Raw genomic sequence first — 22331 nt, 5'->3', positions numbered from 1 at the left:
ATGTGAGGCCAGCCTCCTAGCCATGGAGTCAACCTCCTGGTAGTTGTTTCTACAATTCTTGGGTGTTAGTCTCCCACTCTGTTATTCTATATGTCATAGATGAGTGCAATCTTTCTATGTCTGTCTCTCTCTTTCTGACTCATTTCACTTAGCATGAAACTTTTCATGCCGATCCACTTAAATAAAAAATTTGTGACCTCCTTTTTTCTAACAGCTGCATAGTATTCCATTGTATAGATGTACCAAAGTTTCCTCAACCAGTCATCCGTTCTAGGGCATTCGGGTTTTTTCCAGATTCTGGCTATTGTAAACAGTGCTGCGATGAACATACATGTGCAGATGCCATTTCGATTATACTTTTTTGCCTCTCTGGGATATATTCCCAGCAGTGGTATTGCTGGGTCAAATGGGAGCTCAATTTCTAATTTTTTGAGAATCGTCCATATTGTTTTCCAGAAGGGCTGAACCAGTGGGCATTCCCACCAGCAGTGTAGAAGGGTCCCTTTCTCGCCACATCCTCTCCAACAGCGGTTGCTTTTGTTCTTTTGGATGTGCGCTAGTCTCTGTGACCACCACTGTTTTTTATCTCTTTGCTGGAACTGAATTTATAATACCATCTGTCATTTGTATTTGTGTTATTTTAGACTTCTCCACTCTAAGTATTTAAAATTTTATCTTTATTTTTAAAAATGACTTGTAATATTAACTACACTATTAAGAAAATATATGGATATGTAAATATATATTTATAAATAAGTATATATACTTAGTGATTTTAGTTTTGTTTAGATTTAGATTTAGATTGCCTTTTACCGTTATGGTCAAAAAGAAATTTATTAGATTTTAATTTCAAGAGATGCAAAGAGTGCATTTTCTTTGGCATTTTAAATTCTTTTGCATTCTTTATTTGAAAATATAGTTCTGGGGGCTGGAGTGATAGTACAGTTGTAGGGCATTTGCCTTGCACGTGGCCAACCCAGGTTCAATTCCCAGCATCCCACATGGATCCCTAAACACTGCCAGGGGTAATTCCTGGGTGCAAAGCCAGGAGTGACCTCTGTGCATCACTGGGTATGACCCAAAAAGCAAAAAAATATATACATAGTTTTGTTTACTCGTTATATAGTGAAGGTTTATTTCTTCACATTGATGATTAAAAATTATATTCACTGGGCATGGTTAATATTTTTTATATTTGTTTTCTGTAAAAATATGCTTTAAATTTAGTTATTGTACACAAATTAAATTCCAAAGAAAAGCTTTCAGGAACAAAAATAGTTGGGATTTTGGAGTCAATATTTAAATAATTGTGGTAATCCTGGTAGGATTTTGTAAATTGCCGGACTTACCCTGTCTTCTATTTTGATATTTCCATGTGTTACTTTTCTTCTACTGTTAGTCTAGCCTTTTGTATAGCATATAATCATATTAATATGTTTTCCAAAAGAACATATTTGATTTTTCTCCACAACATACCTAGCATTTTCCCTAAACCATATGGCAACTTTTAAAAACTGTTAATGGTCTTCCCAACAAAACCTAGCATAATTCTTGGTACATACTATGCATTCACAAAAGACTTGCCAGGCTGGAGAAATGGCTTAAAGGGCTAATGCACTTATTTTGCATGCTGGAGCCCCTGAGCCCACCACCCAGCCACTGGTCCTCCCACCATTGAGCACTACTGGGTGTAGCTCCCAGCAGAAAAGTGGATCACATAGAAGCAAAAGAGAGTAGAATGGTGCTTGCTAGAGAATAAAAGATGAAGGAAAGGGGGAAATATTAGTAAATAGTGCAAATACTATTATAGGAATCATACATTTGCAGGGCTGGAATGATAGTATAGTAGGTAGAGTAATTAGAGCACTTGCCTCTCTTGTGGCCAATCTGGATTCAATCCCTGGCACCCTGAACGGTCCCCCCAAGCCCCACCAGGAGAGATTTTTGGGCACAGAACCAGAAGAAAAGTCTGAGCACTTGAGTGTGACCAAAATACCAGAAAATATATATATAATAATTTATGGGCATCTTGGAACCTTTTAAGAGAGCAGATATAAATTTTTTTACCACACACACACACACAAAACATGTGAGGTGATAAATGCATTTATTGGCTTGTTTTTTCACACTGTATATACCAAAGCATACTAAATACCTTAAATAATGCAAACTTTTTGTATTAATACAAATTACTGCCAGAGAAAAAATAATAATTAGTGGAACTACCAGGAGACTTGAATCAGAAAAATAAACTAAAATAAAGAACTGGTTCAGTCTAAACCCCTGTGTGCCATCTGGAGGGAGCAGGGAGAATTGCACCCAGTTCCAGAAGCCTGTGTGACAAAGAGCGGGATCATTTATAGAACCATTTATCAAAAATGCTGCATTTTAAATAGGACCTAAATCGAGACAATAACTCAGATAACTTAGTCTAAATGAGTTTTCACCCCAACTATATCTGTTTTTGAAGCAATTTCAAACACATTTTTAGATAACCATCCTGTGCTTTTTATAGGTGCATAGTCCATGATACTTCCTTAACTTCTTCATAATCCTTATGTCAAAAACCTGAAATCTGGGATGCTTAGGTTAAAAAGAGCAAGAAATGGAGACTGTTTAATAAAGGAACAGTGAGGGAAGAAGATGTGTTAAAAGATTGAGGTGTCGCTTTGCCTGTGGTCAGTGGAAGCACTTTCTGAACCTTTTGGTGCTATTGTATTTATGTGTATAATCATATTTTGCAAGCCTGATATGGTGGGCTATGTCAGTAGCAAAATTCATCTGAGTACACAGCCTTTCTAGCTTTTCTTCATTTCTCTGCCTCACCCCAAATTGGTGATACTTTCTTAATTTGATTCCCTGACAGCATTTTAAAAAATATATGGTGTAGAGGTACAAAATATCTGTATACCTGAACCACACTATCATCAACATCAAAAGCTTGAGACCCAATCTTCAACAAACAAATGTAAACATGTGCCTGTCAAGGAGACAGTTTGCAATCAAACTGTAAATCAGCCCCTTGTAGGAAGTTCCTTCAGGAGGCAGTGCATTGTCCACAGTTCTGGAGATTTCCTGCTTGCTGGGTTGTTTGGTGACACTATAGGAAGGAGGGACTGGGGACTCTGGTTGAGGGAAGTTGACCCAGGTGATGGGATTGATGTTGGAATATTCTATGCCTGAAACTCTATTATGGATGTATTTGTAAATCATGGTGCCTCGATACAAAATTTTAAATAATTTTTTTAAAGAGTGTATGTATAGGGGCACAGCTCCCCTCTCTATCTTCCCTGTGGATTCCACTCATGGTCCTTTGAGCTCCTGGTGTCTGGTAGAAAACAGGTGCTGAATGAGGGCTGCTCACCTCACCCTTTCATATCCTTAGTGACACGATTGCACAGTTGCCTCCTTAGGATATATCTTCTCTTGAAACCTAATTTTTAAAATCTGGCTTTGTTTGGGGGCCACACTTGGCAGTGTGCAAAGGGGCTGCTTCAGTTCTGTGCTTAAAGGCGACTCCAGCAGTGCTGGGGAGGGGACCCAGGGCCTCCTACATAAATTCAGCTTGATTCGCAGGTGCTCAGCCCATGGAGAGAGTCTTCTGCCCTGTCTGCCACCTGTGTTCCCCTGAGAGTTTCGTTTGGGAACATCTCTGGGTATTCTTCTTTGTAAGAACCACCCAGTCCTTCATCTCTCATTCTCTGTCTTTGGCTTACAGGTGTCTCCAGTTCCCTGAACACAGCTGTCCACTCCCTTCTTTGTTGTTGTGTCCAACCAGTCAGATGATGAGATGATTTAAGCCACCAGGGGCACATTTTCATTTTTCCACAGGAGGATTTTCATGGGTGTGAGTCTGTGTTTTAGGATGAAAGTGCTGGAACATGGTGTCCAGAACAGCGCACTCAAACCTTGTAGGAAGTTCCTTCAGGAGGAAGTGCATTGTCCACAGTTCTGGAGATTTCCTGCTTGCTGGGTTGTTTGGTGACACTACAGGAAATACATACCAGGCCTTGTTCCAAGTGTGTTGCAAAGAATAGTCACTCAGTTTCTCCTTACAGAAAGGCTCCCTGAGAAGATCTTGTCTGATTCCTATGAGGGGAAAACTGGAAGCTTATAAAATTCTTTACCATAACTCCAGAGAGTGTCCAATAAATGTGGGTCTGTAACTAAGAAAACGCTTAGGAGGTGGAGTCTCTAACTGAGCCTAGAACTTGTTCTCAGAAGCCTTTTATATAGATGTCAAGGTGCTTGTTCTGGTAGATATCCCTCGAGATGAGGCTGAGAGAAATGTTTTATAGGCATCCTTTGGCTTGAGATTGATCAAATAAGCCCCCAGCACTCAACAATTACACATACTAATGGTAAACAAAAGAATGCCAGATGTTCAGGAGTCACATCAGTTCAAACCACCAAGACCTGATGCTTTGCTTAGTACCATGTCACCTTTCAACTGAATTCTTGAGTATTCAACCAGAGACTTCAACTGGTATTATAGATACAACCAGTGTATCTATAGACATTTTTTCCCCAAAACCTTACCTAAAAGTCTTATGTTTAGTTATGGTGGGTCACTCCTTTAAAGGATTGGGAGCTACTCCTAGTTCTGTGCTTGGGAGCTTAGGGATTGTGTTGTCTTGAGAATTTGACTGGGCTGGCCATATGCAAGGCAAGGTCCCTACCTGCTTTGCTTTCTCTCCAGCCCCACAAGAAGTCTTAAATCTTTTAACAGATGTCAATGCTATTTCTGGTCTTGGAGTGAAAACTGGAACCTGTGTTGATTCTCATGTTGGGCTGTTTAGAATTGTTATTTTTCTATGTATGAGCATTTAAGGATCGACTTATGTATTTTATCTACTTATTTTTTCCTAATTATCTTCTTTTTTTTTAAAGTTTTTTATTGAGTCACCATGTGGAAAGTTACAAAGTTTTTAACTTTTTTTTTTTCTTTTTGGGTCATACCCAGTGATGCATAGGGGTTACTCCTGACTCTGCACTCAGGAATTACCCCTGGCGGTGCTCAGGGGACCATATGGGATGCTGGGAATCGAACCTGGGTAGGCCGCATGCAAGGCAAACGCCCTACCTGCTGTGCTATTGCTCCAGCCCCCGGAAAGTTACAAAGGTTTCAGGTTTAAGTCTCAGTTATACAATGCCCTCGAACACCCATCCCTTCACCAGTGCACATATTCCACCACCAAGAATCACAGGATAGCTCCACCCTGTCCCCCCACACCCCTAGCCCCCCAGCCTGTGTAACTGATAAATTTCACTTTACTTTCACTTTGATTACATTCAATATTTCAACAAAACTCACTATTATTGTTTGGAGTGTCTCCCCCCCTAAAGTCGGACCTGCTGAAAAGGAAGCATTTGATAATTTGTTTTCCATTGCTGAGAATGAAGAGGTATGAGGTCGAGTGACCGCACTTAGTGGCCTCATGGTTTTGGGTTTCTGTATTTTAGTATTTTAGTAACCAAGTCCAGAGAAATATCTGCCAGAAATTGCATCACTGCCAACTTGTACTTCTCAGTTATATTATATTCCACATATGAGTGCAATCTTTCTATGTCTGTCTCTTTCTTTCTGACTCATTTCACTCAACATGATACTTTCCATGTTGGTCCATTTATATGCAAATTTCATGACTTCATCTTTTCTGACAGCTACATACTATCCTCTTCCCAAAGTGTGGGCCCACATCTTTTGGTGAGAAGGAGGAGACTGTGGTTTTGTTTTTGTTTTTTTTTTTTTAAAATTGAGTCACTGAGATTCACAGTTACAAGGTTGTTCATTGTCAGGTTTCAGTCATATAATATTTCAACACCCATTCCTCCACCAGTGCAAATTATCTACTTTAATACAAATTGTTTTTAATTTTCTGTTATATAATTAAGAAGATGTGTTTTTTCAGGTTAATTTTATCTATAGGCAGATTGCATTTGCTATAAATTTATTATAGGATAGTTAAGTAGTAGGAACACAATATTTTTAAATGTATGTATTTGATTTGACTTGGTTGAAAACTCAATCTCCATAGAAAGCATAATTCAAGTAGAACCAGTTCTTGGTTTGAATTCCTTCTCTAGTTGGTGTGAGAACTTGGGCATTATATGTCCATTACATTTGATTGGTTTTCCTCAGCTATAGATAGCTAACTTGCAGAGTGTTGCATGGTTCTGTACATTTACAAAGCAGAACATATTTAGATAGGAAACTGGTACATAGAAAGTGATAATTGTTAAATATAAAATATTCTAAGCCTCGACTTTAACACTTGTTTCCTTCCTATTTCCAGTTGTATCTGAAATAAGCTCTCACTTTTTGTTATCTCTTTGTATTTCTCGTTAGAGAAATAATTTCCAAATTATTTTGTTTGTTTTATTTTCTGGGTGATGTCATAGCAATGATGCACAGAAGTTACAGCCAGATCAGTGCTCTGGGGTGACTCCCAGTGGTGCCTGGGGACCATGCAGGTTATGGATTTGAACCTGTTCCAGGGTTCCCCACATGCAAATAATGCACTCCAGCCTTTTGAGCTATCTCCTTGCTCCAAGCTATGTTCTTCTGAGCCACACACAGTTCTGCAGGGTTTTCTCCTGACTCAGTTTTCAGGGATCATTCCTGGCAATACTTACGAAGACCATATGTGGTGACAAGGATCTAATTCAGAGCAGGCGTGTTCAAGGCGAGCACCTTACCCACTGTATCCCTGACCCCTTCAAACTCTCTTGGTCTTGGAGTATAAAGTGAAACTTGGCATACCTTGTTAGTTTCCTGTAGTTGGGAGTACAAATCATTTGAAGATTTTTCAGACAAATACGGTTTAGAAAGACTTTGTCATCATTACAGGATTTTTTAAATTCTAACAAATACAGATAGGAATTTTTAGATTTGCTGAGCTGTTTAATGAATTTAAGAGTTAGATCTTAGTCTTCTGGAATGGTGGCAATGGTGAAGATTAGTAGGTGAAGAAACTCTGGGAGTCTAAGGTAAGGCAGTGAAATGGTCTTGTGTCATCAAAACATTCATCTTCATTCCCCTCTTGGTTATGGAAGACAGCCTGTAGATGTCTCTCAATGCTGTCTTACTGATATTTAAAGTTCAGCCTAGCTTAAAGTTGTTACCAACTATGTGAGGGGCCAATAGCATCTGTTAAAGGGAGCAGGAGACAGAAAGGCAAGGAAAGCCAGAGACAGCTTGCCAGGGAAAGCATGGAGGAGGTTTGTATAGAAGGCCAAAGGCTCCAGAAGACAATTTTGGCTGCCAAGGAAATGGAGAAGGAAGAAAGAGTAAAAGTCTGAAATTTCCAAGGAGCATTAATCACAGATAAGATGGCCCAGGCATTGGTCTGTTTGGCTTATGCAACAGCATTTATTACTTCTTTTTAAGTTTGAGATGAGTCTTTTAAAAATAATTCTGGACAAAATCTCATCTAAATTTGCTGGCATATTGAAAAACATAACCTAATTGGCCTGGAGAAGAGAATTATAAAATTATTTGAATGTATTTCATGGTCCGGGTATTTTTTGATACAATCATATAAATCTTATTTCCATAGAAAGGGGTACATATGACACACATTTTTGACAACCTTAATATATAAAGTTTCTAATCTTTGTAAGATCTGTTAGCTACTTGTGAATAGCAAGTGTGGCTTAGCTTAAGATATATAAAATTAATCATTATAGGATATTGACCTGTGAAAGGATGTATTTTACTAAGAGGAAAATGAGTAGCATTTACTTTCAGTCATAGAACAAAACAAAAGATTCAAATATGATTCACTGAAATATTCAAATGTAAATTGTGCTTTTCAGAATTTGAGTGAGTGCATAAGCCATATATCCCCTTGGACTTTCGGGAAAAGCCAAAAACATCTCCATGGAAGGAATATTTTCTCTAGCGTTCTGAATAAGCTAGGCAAATGTGCATCAGCTATTCCTTTTCTGGTGAGAGTTTTGTACAGGAACCTTCTAGATCAGGGTTTCTCACAGTGGGTGATAGGCACATGAGCAGGAGTAGCAGAGATAGAATGAAACACCTTAGAGGAACACCAATTAATAATTTGTGAGCTGAACCTCATGGCTGCAAATATGAAACACTATGTGGTATCCATCTACTTCCATATTCCTGTACTATGAAGCCTAATTGCAGAGCAAAATCTCCCTGTATCCTTCTGGGAAAGGGTGGAGGATGGTTTGGGCCACACCTGATAGTACTCAGGGTTTAATCCTGGCTCTGTGTTCAGGGATCACTCCTGGTGGGGCTCAGGGAACATATATGACGCTGGGAATCAAACCCAGGTTGGCTGTGTGCAAGGCAAATGCCCTACCTACTGTACTATCTCCTGAGCCTGGTCCCGTCTCTTCTCATATTAACCAACACGTCTCCACAGAGACCCGGATGGAGAGCTTTTCAGCTTGGAGTGATTTTCCTACTAATGGTTTCATGTTGCTGCCATTTATCAGACAAAAGTCCAGGCACTACTTGATTTGAAGGCCTCTTCTCTGTTCCCTGTCTGAGCACTGAGCACTGGAGCAGCCCAGACCTGGGAAACCATAGAACATATAATCTGCACCTAAGACCTCCAGCAATTATTGTATTGAATTTGGGGGGGGGGACTCGAGGGGTCTGTCAGCAAACTGAGAACCTATGGCTGAGAATTGTGTATTTGGGGACATTTTTTTGGCTCCTGAGCATGGTGAGTTCCGATTCCAGACATCAAACTTTTTAAAGTCCTTTATCCTGTGGGCATAACTGTGGGCGTCATGGCACCATATGACAGGGCATCTGTGGTCCCTAGGAGATGGGAAAACATATGGCAAACATTTCATTTTACTTGTCAGCACTTTAAGAAGAACGAGAGATCTGACCTTAATAAGATTCATGTTGTTTTTAATTGCAAAATTGATTCATTAAAACAAACTTTATAAAAATTCCTCCATTTAAAATGATTATTTTGTTCACTCAATGTAAGAATGATAGAATTTTGAATTTTACTAACCTAAGGGAAATAGGATTTTGCAGAAAATTATAGCAAAGTTTGAGAAACTGAAACACAAAGATGTTTTAAGAAGTTCCGCACACCAAACGTGTTAGGGTGTAATTTGTAGGACTTAGCGGATTAATCCTTACAACAGCATAGGACAACACACATTACGGAGATCATAGTTTGGATGAGGAAGCTGAACCTCACAAAGTTTGGACTTATTGGTCAAGACCAGTGTTGTGGGTGGTAGAATCTGGGCATCATTTGTGTTCAGCTGAAACCAAAGCACCAACTGTGTTCCATGACCTAAACAGAAGCAAAAGTATTGTAGTCTTAGCACTGTCCGATTATTTAAGCAGAGATTTGTACTAGTGATCAATTGGGCGTTCACTATACTATCAAAAGCAAAGTCAGTTTTCACAGAGCTCTTAGCAGTCTGTTGCCACCCTTCTCCAACTGGGCACGCACGTAGCAACCCACACAGGCAGCAGCTTGAACCCATCACAGCAATCTGAAACAACTACTCTTGTGGCTTTCTGTTTGGAGATCAGATTGGAAACGACTGTGTTCTCTGTCAGTGGAGTCTTAACCTAGCTGGCAAATCAATTCCAACTGGCAGCCATACAAAGGCCGTCCCTCTTGCTGCTCTGCATCAGTTTTTCAGGCATTTGGTGCAGAGCCCATATAAAGAAACAATCATTACCAATGTAATGTCCCTATCTGATGACAGCGTTTTATATCCTTACCCATGCTCTACTCATGTCGACAAATAAACGCTCAGATGGCAACATACGTTTGATCTTTTTTCCTTTTCATTCTTGTTTTGTCTTCTTCACTTAGTGAGAATGAATTTGCCGTCTTGGTATAAAATACATAATCAATATACTCGTGGGCCTTCCTCAGTTGTAGAATATGGCTGGTGTTCCCAACTCTTCCTTTGTAGGCACACACGGTTTCTTACTTCACAACAACTCTGTGAGGTTTGCCAAGACAATATGAACAAGGAAACATGCATGTTGGGGTTTCCAGCTTATATTGCTTACCCTGACATCCCACTGCTCCCATCATGAAAATCAAATGCTGAGTATAATTTAAAAGGCCGTTTTGTCCGGCCTCCTGCCTTCCTGGCCCTTCTTCATTATTTCTTCTCTCGTTTTCTATCTAAGCAATCCTTAAGATTCTAGGAAGCCCTCAGCTCTCACTAAAGCTGCCTATACACTCTGGTGACAGTGACCTCCTCCAAGCCATCCCCTTTGACCTCAAAACACAGTTTAGGAGTCTTGACTATGTACTGCTGCAGAGATCTACCCACTTCAGATTACAGCACTGCACTTACCACAGCTGATTGAATTTTCCCCCTTGGTTCTGTGTGTATCTCCACTGGGATGCTCCTTAGGGACAGAAACTGATATGCTTTCATTAATTCATTTTATTTTTATTATTTATATTTCAACTGTAAATACCTATAATCATCTTGTAAGACTTTCTATTCATTCATTTTTTTGGGGGTCACACCCAGCGATGCTCAGGGGTTACTCCTGGCTTTGCACTCAGGAATTACTCCTGGCGGTGCTTGGGGGACCATATGGGATGCTGGGGATCGAACCTGGGTCGGCCATGTGCAAGGCAAACACCCTACCCACTGTGCTATCACTCTGGCCCGACTTTCTTTTCATTCTTGCTCTTAGACACCCCTCTCTCAACTTCCCCCTTTGTCTAGACAAATTATGATATTTTAAAAATTTTATTGAATCACCATGAGATATAGTTACAAGCTTTCATGTTTGAGTTATAATCACACAATTATCAAACACCCATCCCTCCACCAGTGCATATTCCCCACCACCATTATCCCCAGTTTACCCCCAACCCCACATTCCCACCCTCCCACTGCCTCCATGGCAAACAATTTCCCTCATACTCTTTCTCTACTTTTGGACTTTATTGTTTACAATACAAATACTGAGAGGTTATCATGTTTGGTCCTTTATCTACTTACAGCATACATCTCCCATCCCGACCGATTCCTCCAACAATCATTTTCTTAGTGATCCCTTCTTTACTTCCCCTGCCTGCCTGCGCCCCCCACCACGAGGCAGGCTTCCAACTATGGAGCAATCTTCCTGGCCCTTGTGTCTACTCTCCTTGGGTATCATATTATTTTATATTCCACAAATGAGTGCAGTTCCTCTATATCTGTCCCTCTCTTTCTGACTCACTTCATTTAGCATGATACTCTCCATGTCTATCCACTTATAAGCAAATTTCATGACTTCACCTCTCCTAACAGCTGCATAGTATTCCATTGTGTAGATGTGCCAAAGTTTCTTTAACAGGTCATCTGTTCTCAGGCACTCACATTGTTTCCAGATTTTGGCTATTGTGAACAGTGCTGCAATGAACATATAGGTACAGATGTCATTTCTACTGTGCTTTTTTTGCACCCTCGGGATATATTCCCAGAAGTGGTATAGCAGGGTCATATAGAAGCTCAATTTCTAGTTTTTGAAAGAATATCCATATTGTTTTCCAGAAAGGCTGGGCCAGTCAGCATTCTCACCAACAGTGAAAGAGCGTCCCTTTTTCCCCACATCCAGGCTAGCACTGGTTGTTTTTGTTCTTTTGAATGTGTGCCAGTCTCTGTAGTATGAGATGATACCTCATTGTTGTTTTGATTTGCATCTCCCTGATGATTAGGGATGTGGAGCATTTTTTTAATGTGTCTTTGGCCATTTGTATTTCCTTTTTGAGGAAACTTCTGTTCATTTCTTCTTCCCATTTTTTGATGGGGTTGGAGGTTTTTTTCTTGTTCAATTTTACTAGTGTCTTATATGTCCTGGATATTAATCCTTTATCAGATGTGAATTGGGTAAATATTCTTTCCCATTCTGTGGGCTCTCTCTGTATTTTGGTCACTGTTCCTTTTGAAGTGCAGGAGCTTCTTGTTTTGATGTAGTCTCATTTGTTTATGTTTGTTTCCACTAACTTGGTCAGTGGTGTTTCATCCTTAAAGATGCTTTTAGCTTCAATCTTATGGAGGGTTCTGCCTACATTTTTCTCTACGTACCTTATGGATTCATGTCTGATATGAGGTCTTAAATCCACTTTGATCTGACTTTTATGCCTGGCATTAGAGGTCAGAGTTCATTTTTTTTTTTGCAGGTAGCTATCCAGTTTTCCCAGCACCATTTATTGAAGAGGTTTTCCTTGTTCCACTTCACATTTCTTGCTTCTTTGTCAAAGATTAAGTGGTCATATATTTGGAAGTCTGTGACAGAATATTCAACTCTATTCCATTGGTCTGCAGGTCTGTTTCTAGCCAATACCATGCTGTTTAAGTTACTACTGCTTTGTAGTACAGTTTGAAGTTGGGGAAGGTGATACTGCCCATCTTCTTTTTTCCAAGGATTGCTTTAGCTATTCGTGGGGATTTATTGTTCCATACGAATTTCAGGAGTGTTTTGTCTATTTCTTTGAAGTATGTCATGGGTATCCTGATAGGGACCACATTAAATCTGTATAGTGCTTTGGGGAATATTTCCTTTTTGATAACGTTAACCCTCCCTATCCATGAACAGGGGATATGTATCCATTTCCTAGTATCCTCTTTTATTTCTTGAAGTATGTTTTATAATTTTCCTTGTATAAGTCCTCACCTCTTTGGTTAAGTTGATTCCAAGGTACTTGACTTTCTGAAGTATTATTGTGAATGGGATTGTTTTTTAAATGTCTCTTTCTTCTCTTTTGTTATTTGTATGTAAGAAAGCCATGGAGGCTGGAGCGATAGCACAGTGGGTAGGGCGTTTGCCTTGCACGAGGTCGACCCAAGTTCCATTTCCAGCATCCCATATGGTCCCCTGAGCACCGCCAGGGGTAATTTCTGAGTGCAGAGTCAGGAGTGATCCCTGTGCATTGCCAGGTGTGACCCAAAATGCAAAAGAAAAAAAAGAAAGCCATGGACTTTTGGGTGTTGATTTTATAGCCTGCCACATTACTATGCAAACCTATTGTTTCTAAGAGCTTTTCTGTAGAGTCTTAAGGGTTTTCTAAGTATAGTATCATATTGTCTGCAAATAGTGATAATTTGACCTCTTCCTTTCCTATCGGTATGCCCTTAAAAGCTCCCTGTGGCATATTCATATGCCAAAACCAGTAACAATGATGGGTCTCATTCTCCGGACCCTGAAAGAGCCTCCAGTGCATCACCATTGGGAAGAATGAGTAGAGAGGCTTCTAAAATCTCAGAGCTAGGATGAATGGAGACATTACTGAGACTTCTTGAGAAAATTGATGATCAACAGGATTATGATTGATGATGATGAAGAAGGAGGAGAAGGAGAAGGAGGAGAAGGGGAAGGGAGAAGGGAGAAGGGAGAAGGGAGGAAGGAGAAGGGAGGACGGAGGAAGAGGAAGAGGAAGAGGAAGAAGAAGAAGAACAACAACAACTTTTTCTTGCCTAACTGGCCATTACTTCCAGTACTATATTGAATAAGAGTAACAAAAGCGGGCAACCTTGTCTTGTAACCGACTTAGAGGGAAGGCTCTTAGCTTTTCCCCATTGAGAATGATGCTTGCTGTGGGCTTGTGGTAGATGGATTTGACTATCTTAAGAAAATTATGATATCTTTGAGTCCTTGTTTTGGTTCTTCTCTCTCACATCATATCCAGCAGCAAGTCCTGTTGGTTGTTCCATCTAAATGAAGCATCTGTCTACTCCATTACTTCTTCACTGCTGCCAACTTAGTCCAGTTAGAGAAACAACATTCTAACTGGACCCTATTTGTGGAGTGAGATACCTGTTATATTACTTCCCCTTCTTAAAATTTTTAACTTGCTTCCCATTTTGTTTGAAATTTTTTTAATAGATTCCTTGTCATAATCCAGGACCCTCTCTGAAATGAACTCTATTTGTTTCATCTCACACATGTGCAATACTTTCTGAGAACTCTTGACTTATATTCCTCAGAAAAAAACAAGCTAGTATAGTGTGTCTCTATGTATGTAAATGCACACACAGTATGCTGCATGAATAGTCCCTGGTGACAAAATAATGTTTGGGTACAGCTATAAAGGAGTATGCAAATGTCATCTTTATTACCCACTTTATTCCTTTTACTGAATCAGTACACTGCTACTATTACTAGTTTTGTAGTCCTCGAGCTTTGTTAGATAAAGAAAAGTAAGGGACAACATCTTAAGTTTATGACTTAAGGTCTTTGATTGTAACCTGGAAAAAATCCTGCTCTGCTGTGAAAACTTGCTCATTTGGTGTGAAGAGATGGTGATGAAGTGATTGTATTGAGATTAGGAGCTGAAATCCAAGCCATTTACTATTTTATTCTCTAAGGCTTTCCCTTATGTATCTTTTAACAATGTAGCTGGAAATAGACCTTTAGCAATAACCAGAGAGTAACTAGCAGGGGATCTCTCTAAATACTATAAGAAAGAAAAAAATTGGACAGAAATATGACAAAGGAATAAAAATTAGTTCAGGTGAGAAATAATGTCCCATGGAGCAGTCCAAAATTAAGAGGATATCTTTATAGTATCATGTTACCTTGAAATAAATGCTTTGAGATAAGGAAGTTGAAAAATTAATAATATGGCAGAACCAAAGAAACATAAACCCTATCCACTGTATTCTCACTTCAATCCTATGGTTACTATGTTGTTTTTCTTTGTCCATTTATTTATTTATTTATTTATTTATTTATTTATTTATTTATTTATTTATTTATTTATTTTCTGGCTGGTAAAGATACTCCAGGTGCTACTTGGTTTTCCTATACCCTGTCTTTGAATTCTCCACTTTTCCCCAAAGATTTCTGACTCCAGTACTCAGGGAACAGGATCTGGGTAGAAATTGTGGGTGATGTTAGAGAGTTATATATGAAAGTTATCATATTATACTATATGATATAGTATAATATAGTATACACATATATTAACAAAAAATATAGTCACATTTATTCCTTTAACTCGGTATGTGTTCGGCACCAATACGAAAGCAGAAGGTTTTTCTCGCTCTCCCCTTTGGACGTCTGGTCATTGGCTTCTGATGAGAACACAGTTCCCATGATCTCAGCCTGAGTGCATCGCCAGTGTTCCCATTCTGCTGGCGGAGAATCCCTTCCTGAGGGAGACTGCTCCCTGAAGATATCACTTCCTTCACGACTGCCTATGCATTTTGAAGAGTAAAAGAGGGATGTTAATGTCTAAGCTAAAAAGAGAAAAGATAGGTAGAAGAGAACTGAGCTCCAATCATTCAAAACTCATAGTGCTTGATGTAAAGGAGATGCAAACTAGGACTGACTGTAAAGAATCTAAAGTTGGAACTGCAAATAGCCTCACTTCAAAGTCCTGGAGAATGAGCAATAGTCCTGTCACCAGAACAGAACATAAAATTGGCATGGTCTGAGTGGGGGGAAAATGACACCATTGGTTATTTGTAACATAAGTTAATTCTCATGTAGGCTTACTAACCTGGGTGCATATGATCCATTTGCGCCCTCACCTCCGCTACACACACCAATCCCCTGATACTTGTAAAGATTTTAAATTTAGTCAGTATCCTTAAGAGAGTTGTATAATTAAAACAATTTGAAACATGTACACAAAGAGCTAGAAAGTGTTAATATAAAGGAGTCAGAGTTAACAATAGAGAACTAAAGGCAAAAATAAGTTAAAAGCAGTGGAAAGTGATTAAGAAAAAAAATGGCAGTTTTCATAATTGTTGTAGACCATCACAGCATGGTTGGGGACCACTGCAGCTATACCCAGTGGTGATTGGGGGGCTCTGTGATCCCCCAGGATTGAACCAGGGCCCCCTTGCATGCCAGACATGCCTCCAGCTCTTTGAGCTCGCTCCCTGGCCCCATAACTCCTTCAAAGCAGTAGCCAGGGGACAAAAAGAGTATCTTCAAAGTGCACAAGTACTTGTTAGCTTAAAACTATTTACAATATATGACAAAATATGGGTCAAGTGAAGTTGTTTTCAGATAATAGCACATTTATCACCAATAAGTCCACTCTGGAGGACAGTCTAAATTACACTGTAGGGAAATACTATGAGGTGAGAAGAAATTGCAGCCCAGGATGTTGGTCATGGTGTGAGATAAAGCGAGACGAACATTGTGCAATGAATATATCTGTATCTGTATATCAATATTTATTAGTGTGATTGAATTTTTTAATTGTATACAGAGAAAAATGTAAGACTCAAAAGGTAAAACAATAGATAGTAAATATGATTTAACACGTGGTAGTTAAATATAACTTCATATAAAGGTAGTTAAATACAACTTCACACACCTTGCATATTAATTGGTGAAATTATTAGAGCAAGATAGAATAGATGAGAAAAATAACAATTCAGTTAAGAACTGTCAGGATTAAAGACTTTTGAGGTTTAAATTTGGAGGGCAGAGAGGAAGCGTCTTGGTCAATATTAGATTTGGTTGAGATTTAATTGTGTATGACATACTTGGAAAAAATGAACATCAAAGTATAATTTATAAATAAATAGAGAGGATCTCTCTCTCACTCACTCTCACTCTCTCTTTCTCTCTCTCTCTTTCTCTCTTCTTCTTCTCTCTCTCTCTCTCTCTCTCTCACACACACACACACACACAGAGAAATTCTCAGGGAGCTTGCCTTGCATGTGGCCAATCGGATTGATCCCAGCACAACATTTGTTTCTCCCAGCACTGCCAGTGGTCACTCCATAAGCATTACCAGATGTGGCCCAAACCCATGCTCTCACAAAATAAAATAATAATTTCTCCCAGTCAATGTAAAGGTGAAAAAAGATAAAGAAAAAATAATAGTAATGAGAAAGCACATTATGATGGAAAAACCAAATGAAAATTCATCAGGAATTAATAAAGGCAAGCCAGTATACTTTCCAAGTGTATCACTAAATTTTAATACTAATCTTTAAAACTTGAGTGACACAATAATTAATTTTTTTAAATGGCAGGGTATTAAAAATAGTAATTAATTAGTTAATTTTTGTTTGGGTCTACACCTGGCTGTGGTCAGGACTTCCTCCTGGATCTGGCTCAGGGATCACTCTTGGGTGCTTGGGGCTCGGGGGCTTCGGGGGATCAGATGGGGTGCCATGGTCAAATCTGGGTTGCTTCCATGAAAGGCAATTGCCCTACCCATGTACTATAGCTCCTGCCAGTAATAGCAAATGTTTTAAAGGAGAAGATAGAGCAATCTCTTAAGCAGACAATGTGGAGGTATGAGGACCCAAGAGATGACTCAGAGGCTACTGTAAGTCTGACCCAGGTGTTGAAGACAATCTCAGCACCTTTGTTCTTAGTCTCTGGCAGTTCTGCTCTCTATGATCCTTGGAACCCTCAAGCAATAACTGACTATACCACAACCAGGAGTGTGTAAAGTGTGTAACCCCCAACAACCACCATGACCAGGAGAGTGACAACCTCTAGTGAGCATGTATGAGAGTATGATAGGTAAAGCATGAACCCCTGGTGAGCACTACAACAAAGATGTGTGAGCACTGTGACCAGGAGTTCAATCCCTGTGCAAGCACCTCAATGAAATGTGGGGAGTTCCACAAATTTGTGTGCCACTCTTGGTCATCACAACATCAACAGAGGCATTGGAAGGAGAGGAGGAACAGCTGAAGTAATGTCCTGCAAATATGCTTTAAGGCCCAAAGAAAACTTTACAAACAATGCAATAACTGTTATATTATGGAGTCACTCCAATATAAGCTAATGTTTGATATACTCGAGAGAAATAAAAATTATGAACTGAACATATGGCTTTAGAATATAAATACCAAAAGCTGAAATACAACGAAGAATAGAAAAGTTGATCACCAAATTGGGAGAATGCATGATAATACTTTCAGCACTTGGTCAGAGAAGCAGTAAAAAACAGGTAAGTTCATGTGAGATTTGCACAGTAATTTAGATCTTGTCTAAGTCACTAGACCTAGCGATAAAAATAGAACATTGTATTGAACAATGGGAATATGCCTGTATTTCCATTTTTCCTGGAAGTCAAAGATTTAACCCATAATTCAGCTACTGATTGAGAAAGGGTTAACATTTTTGAAAATGTTAGTGGCCGAAATTCTAAGTCCTGTGCAAAACTTTACTCCTCAATCTTGAACTTTCTTTTTCCATTTCCCTCCTCAACTTCAAATCTTCATACATAATGGACTTGGCTGTATTTGAATTGAAAACCTGCTGAGAGGGAGAGTTTGTTTTCCTCCATCTGTGTGTAATTGGATTTCCTTTTTTCACGGGCTGGTCAAATCAAGTAAAGCTTGTCTACAAGCAAAGCACATTGTAAATTCACATCCAGATTTGTGATCAGACAAGCTTTAGCAAGAGTGTTTATCGTTTTATTTGGGGGGAAGCCAAATTCTCTTGCATAATGTATGTCTTGAGAATGTTCACAGAATATTTAGTCTCTGCTAATATGCTACTAATTTACTATATATAGCTATATAGAGATATATATGCATATGATTTTTTTTCTGCCATGTTCTCTTTCCATGCAGAAATTGTGAGAGTGGTCATATTCTATTTAGATAACTTTAGCAAACATACAACCTTTTATAACACATTGACATCTGGTTCATAAAAATGAGGAGTCGTATGTGTTTATCATTCTCTTCCCAGTTGGAGGACAAAAATGGATGATCATGGAACATATGCAGTGAATTTCATCTTTTATATCATATCTCAAGGAAACTTCCACTAGTCTGAAGACATTTATTTTCCTACTTGGGAACTCAGGAGAGAGATTGTGCCTACCAAAATATGGCACAGCCACTATGGTTCATGTCGTTAGCAGGAAAAGAATTCAAAGAAATGGCTCCTGTGTTAGAAAGAAGTGTGATTATGGCCAAGCATTAAAACTTCAAAAAAATTTTATTTGTGGGGGAAAAAAATTCCTTCTGTGTTCTTTTTATGAATAAGTTCTTATTTCCTCAAAGTTGAAATAATTCAGGCTCATTTCCTGGTCTCTTTTTCCAATTAATTTTAGAAAGGATTCTATTCTAACTACCTCCCACCCCCAGCTTAATTGAGAGAAAATTGATGAGTGGCACTGATGTATGTTGAAGTTCTACAACTTGGTGTTATGAGAAGTCCAGCACAACCTAGCTACTTACATATCATCCTTACCTCACATCCTTATTTCCTCTTCCCTATCCTGCCTCCTTCCTCCTCCCACCTCTTTTCTGTCTTCTTTAGGATGAGAATTCTCAAGACATACCAAGATGCCTGGTGTTCAACTCAGCATTGTTAATTATTATCACTGTGCTGGTTACTAGAACTGTAGAACCTACCTTGCCTGACATTTGTACTCTCTGACCAGCACACAACCGTTTCCCCTCTATTCAAGCTACTGGAAACCACCTGTTACTCAGATTTTCCCAAATTTGATGTTTTTAGATTCTGCATGTCAGTGAGATGCCGTGATGTTTGTCTGTCTAACTCTAGCTTATTTTGGTGAGCATAATGTCTTCTGGGTTCAGTCATGTATGTGGTTCCGAATGACATCGTTTCCTTCCTTTCAAAACGCAGGCAATTTTGCATCTGGGTATAGGTTTTCCTGTCTCCTGTATTTGTCAGGGATGCAGAAACGAACTGATTGTAAGACAGTTCGTTGCAAGCTGCCTTTTCCACGGCTCCTACTGTTATGTGCGCAGGGGTCTTGGTGATGGCTCAAGACAAAATTTCTTCCTTCAGAGTTGGCTAGTTAGGGAAATAGTCCCACTAGCAAGAGGCAAGTGGATAGCATGTGTTTGTAGATAACACCGCACTTCAGAGATGCTCATGGCTTCAGAAAAATCTGTGCTGACAGAATGTTCAGGTGTTCAGTGTAAATGAATTTTGTGTGGGTGCAAAGGACATAGCTAAAAGGGATGGAACATACACTTTGCGTGTAGCAGTCCCAGGTTCTATCTCTCTCTCTGTGTGTGTGTGTGTGTGTGTGTGTGTGTGTGTGTGTGTAATATATATCTATATCTATATATACTTGCTGTAGCTTAAATTAACTTTTTGTTTTGTTTTGGGGAACTTTCTAAATGGTGCTAAGGAGGCCCAGGGAAATATCCAACAAAGATTTTCTTCTAACCAGGAAGGTACTTAAGAACCCAAGGATGTAGTGATGCTTGGGATAGCCCAGTGATTCTCAGGGTAACTCCAGGACTGCACCCAGTGATGCTCAGGGGACCATGTTGTGCCAGGAATTAAACCCAGGTTGGGCCTCTGACATTGAAAAAAAATTAACTCTTTCTTAATCAGTAGCTCAATTGTGGGTTAGGACTTTGACTTACTGAAAAATGGGGATATAGGCATATTCTCATTGCTCAATACAACATTGTATTTTTGTCACTAGGTCTAGTGATTAAATTTAAATTACTGTGCAAATTTTTCCCTTCACTTAACTGTTTTCTATCGCTTCTCTGACCAGACACTGAAAGTATTATTACCATGCATTCTCCCAATGTGGTGATCAACTTTTCCACTCTATTGTATTTCAGATTTTGTGCCAGGTTGGCACATAAAAAGGCCCCAAACACTGTACTGTCCCCAGCCCCATAAATTAATTTTGAGTACATGAATCTGGATTAAAGAACTTGCCTTTAAAGACACTGGAAAGATTGCACTCATCTGTGGAATATAAAATAATAGAGTAGGAGACTAACACCCAACAAGAGTAGAAATAAATACCAGGAGGTTGGCTGCATGGCTTGGAAGCTGGCCTCACATGCTGGGGGAAAAGGTAGCTCAGATAGAGAAGGGAACACCAAGTAAAATGTGGATGGAGATCCCGCTTAGGATGGGAGATGCATGCTGAAAGTAGACTAGAGACTGAACACGATGGCCACTCAATGCCCCTATTGCAAACCACAGCATCCAAAAGGAAAGAGAGAAGATGAGGGAACACTTGCCACAGAGCGGGGTGGGATGGGGGGTTGGGATTGGGGGTGGGAGGGATACTGGGTTCATTGGTGATGGAGAATGGACACGTGGAGGGATGGGTGCTCGAACATTGTATGAGGGAAACACAAGCATGAAAATGTGTAAATGTGTAACTGTACCCTCACAGTGATTCACTAATTAAAAAATAAAATAAATTAAAAAAGACATTGGAATAATCACTGCAGTAATAACTAGTGTCGATGTCTTGGATGAAGTTCCTAAAACTGGAAGGTGTAAGGTAACCATATCATCTGAGATTCTGTGTCTGGAAGGTGAATTTGGTTGACTGGCTTTCAGGAGGGGCCTGAGGTTCTGCTTCTGTCAACGGCCCCACTACCCAACACCCCAAGGGTTCTGCTGCTTCTTCCTTTGAACCTTTAGTTAAGCCTCATTCAATTTGCTTAGTTTTTGCTAAAGAAGTTATATTTCTTTGGCCCCTGAAATTTTTGTTGTTTTGTTTGTGGTTTTTGGCCCATACTCAGGTGTCCTCAAAGCATACCTGGTTCTGTGTTCAAGGATCACATCCTTCCCAAACTGGTTGTTTCTTTTTTGTTTGTTAGATATATGGCCTTTTCACTGGTGTGAGATATCTTATAGAAGACTGGTAGATTTTTATCGCTGCTTCTACATCCAGTATTTTGCAATATATTATTTGAATCAAATCTCTGAGTAAACTCCAACCTTTGACTGATATGAGTTGAGAAGATATTATTTTAGAAGCCTTTTGAGTTCAGTGCGAATATTCTTCTTTGCTACTAAACCAAAGATCAACACAGTTTCTTAAATCGTAGCTGCTCTTTGGTTACAAAATCAGTTCATAAGTATGTTTGACCACAGGAAAATGAAATAAATGAAAGTGGCTATCTTCAATATGGGGGTATTCTTTATCTTGGGTTGGAACATATAAATGATAATTTTTAAGGATTTATGTGGGGGAGATTTGTAGAGCATAGTTTTGCTATTGGGTAAATTAAGTTGTGGGTTAATTTCCAAGTTATCAAAAGGCTGGAGAACTAGATCATCTTTCAGAAAAGGTATTATCTTGCCAAAACAACCTTAAATCCATTGCTTTTCATTTTAGAAGATACTGATACCTAACAATCAGTGCTAAAAATATTGTTAAATTGCAATATTTGCATTTGGTGAATTGCAATACTAGTATCTGGTCTTGGAGTCAGATTGCTTGTATTCCAATCTCAGCACCTCTATATAATAATGTTGGAATCCAGTTCAGTGTTTGTGTTCTGGCTTTTAGAAATGGAATATAATATAATAGCAATGGGGATGATAATAATAGCATTCATAAGACTTACAAGAATTCAGTCTTAATATTTGTGTTCCTTTCATTTGTATAGGGCATCAAACACAT

The sequence above is a fragment of the Sorex araneus genome, chromosome 2 (assembly GCF_027595985.1).
Source record: "Sorex araneus isolate mSorAra2 chromosome 2, mSorAra2.pri, whole genome shotgun sequence".
NCBI lineage: Eukaryota > Metazoa > Chordata > Mammalia > Eulipotyphla > Soricidae > Sorex > Sorex araneus.
The sequence above is the reverse complement of the archived record's forward strand: the minus strand, read 5'-3'. Positions refer to the sequence as shown.